The sequence below is a fragment of the Ursus maritimus genome (genome assembly GCF_017311325.1).
Source record: "Ursus maritimus isolate PB19 chromosome X unlocalized genomic scaffold, ASM1731132v1 scaffold_X1, whole genome shotgun sequence".
Lineage (NCBI taxonomy): Eukaryota > Metazoa > Chordata > Mammalia > Carnivora > Ursidae > Ursus > Ursus maritimus.
The window spans coordinates 73,570,188-73,573,073 of record NW_024423319.1 but is presented as its reverse complement, the minus strand read 5'-3'; positions in this window follow the sequence as shown (position 1 = coordinate 73,573,073).

Here is a 2,886-nt window from a genome sequence, read left to right as displayed (position 1 = left end):
CTCTCTCTCTCTCTCTCTCTCTCTCTCTCTCTCAAATAAATAAGTCTAAAAGAAAAGAAAAGAAGCCAGGTCACAGGGCCTTGTGTGGCAAGCTCAGAGCATCGGCTTATTTACGGAGGGCAGTAGAGAAGAGTGCTGTAGAACTCTGAATAGGGAAGTGATACGATTAGGTGTATTCTGAACAATCCTTTCCATAGACAGGTGAGACTGGACCCAGGAAAATCAGAGAGGAGGCTGTTCACAGTGGTCCAGGTGGGAGATGCTGGCTTGAGCCATGCGAGGAAGGCTAGAGGGGAGGAAACCTATCTGAGAACATCTTGTACGTGTATCTTTGAGCGCTCGTGCTGTCAGAGTTGCGGAATCATAGAAGATGCACTTGTTAGCGGGTACCCCCCCAGCTGCTCTCCAGACCCGCTGGCCAGTGTACGTCATTGGCGAGTTCTTTAGAGCACCCCAATGCTTTTCCATTCTCCCGCAGTCCTCCTCTAATGCTCGTGCGTATACACTGCTCCATGAAGTAGATCGTATTCTCTGATTGTGGGTGAAGAAACCCAAGAGCTTCGTGTTTAAGCATGTGATTTCCCATGTAACCGTATGCCCAAGCTCTTTGGCAGATTGAAAGGCATGCTTCTTGTTTGCTGTTAGTCCCAGACCAGAAATCTACATATGCAAGAAATATTACCCGTCTCTCTTGTTTTTCTTTTTTTTTTAAGATTTTATTTATTTGAGAGAGAGAGAGAGCACAAGTGGGGCGTGGGACAGGCAGAGGGAAAGGGACGAGCAGACTCCCCCATGAGCTGGGCCCAATGTGGGGCTTGATCCCAGTACCCTAGGATCATGACCTGAGCCGAAGGCAGATGCTTAACCAACCGAGCCCCCCAGGCGCCCCTGTCTCTCTCTCTTGTTTTTCTAAATCAACTCGATTTCGATTCTGCACTGCATCTTAGCAGAGTGTTGGGAAATTCTACCTGAGTCATTCTTGCAGTTGCTGCCTCCCCGAGATCAAGACTAGGTCTTGGAAACTTCCACAGTGCCAGACATCTGAGGGAGCCTCATCTAGTCATCGATGATCTGTAGTCTGTAAATTGCCACTTAGCCTTTCATTGTCCCTGTCTGTGGCTGCTTCTGCGGGAAGCTGAGGAAATCTGCCAGACAGCTGGGAACCCTTGTGTTCCTGTGTGAACCGGGGAAGGAGGCCCACTACACTTTGGGGGATTACCAGCTCCTCAGAGCGCTGCTAGGAAGCAGGGTGTGGGGACCCACAGTGCGCTCTCTCCTCTCCTGCCGGGCTAAATACCTCCCTCTGAGGTATCAAAGTAATGAGGCAGCGAGGAGCAGAGCTGGCTTCACTTTGGTGGGGTGTGGGGAGAAAGGGGAAAACACAAGAAGGAAAAATACACCCTTGAGCCTAAGGTGCCTACAGAGACGAGCTGATTTGCCACTGAGTGGGTTCATGAAAACTGATATAATATCAGAGTAAAGTGATATGGGATCTTAGGATTTAAAAAATAATTCGAAAATTCCAACATTTAATCTAACTTTAAAACACTTGCATTGGCTTCTAGCCCCATATCATGTACTCATGGGGCATTCACTTTTGCTCCCAAGAGGGAGAGCCTTTTCTTCCTACACCTGCGTGGAGGATGAAATAAAATGTCCGCGTTCTACTCCTCAGAACTTGTGAATATGTTATATTACGTGTCAAATGGTTGGAATTCAGGCTGCTGATGAGCTGACTCTGAGACGGAGAGATTCTCTTGGATTATGTGGGTGGGCCAATAAAATCACATGGATTTCTCTTTTTTTAAAGATTTTATTTATTTGACAGAGAGAGACAGAGCACAAGCAGGGGGAGCAGCAGAGGCAGAGGGAGAAGCAGACTCTCCGCTGAGCAGGGAGCCCAACGTGGGGCCCAGTCCCAGGACCCTGGGATCATGACCTGAGCTGAAAGCAGAAGCTTAATCGACTGAGCCACCCAGGCGCCCCTCACATGGATTTTTCTAAGTGGAAAAGGGAGCCAGAGTGAAAGAACCAAAGAGATGGCAGCCTGAAAAGGACTCAGCCTGACATTACCAGCTTTGAAGGTAGAGGAAGGGGTCATGAACCAAGGAATGTGGGCGGTTCTAGAAGCTGGAAACAGATTCTTCCTTAGAGCCTCCAGAAGGGCCTCCTTCCAACACCTTGATTTTAGTCCAGTGGGATGCATTTCGGGCTTTGGGCCTCCGAAAGGTAAGACGAAACTGTGTCGTTTTAAGCCACTGAGTTTGTCGTAATTTGTTACAGCAACAATAGGGAGCGAGTACAACCTGACAATGGAAAATAATGCTTGTGAATTTCCCATCATTGTTTCCCATGTAACTGCCTCCATCCCAGGGCTCGAAGGTAGCACTGGGCAAGACTGGTATCACATTTGCTCCCATGCCTAGGTGGTAGATGGTGGGGTTAGAGCAGATGGCCCACCTCTGGCCCTGGCCACATGGGCTTTTATAGAAATCAATGTCCTCGGAGCGCCTGGGTGGCTCAGTCGGTCAAGCGTCTGGCTTCAGCTCAGGTCATGATCCCAGGGTCCTGGGATTGAGCCCCACGTCGGGCTCCCTGCTCAGCGGGGAATCTGCTTCTCCCTCTCCCTCTCCCTCTGCTGCTCCCCCTGCTTGGGTGCACTCACACTCTCTCTCTCTCTCTTCTCTCTCTCTGTCAAATAAATAAATAAAATCTTTAAAAACATTTTTGTAAAGAAATCAATGTCCTCTCTTTGCCCTCCAAGACACCTAGAAGCCAAGTCTTGACCAGAGATGAGTGCTGACAGCTGTTGGATCTGCAAACAGATCCTCCTTCCAGTCATGTCCAAAGGCAACAAGCTAAGGGGAAACAATACCTAGTTCTCTT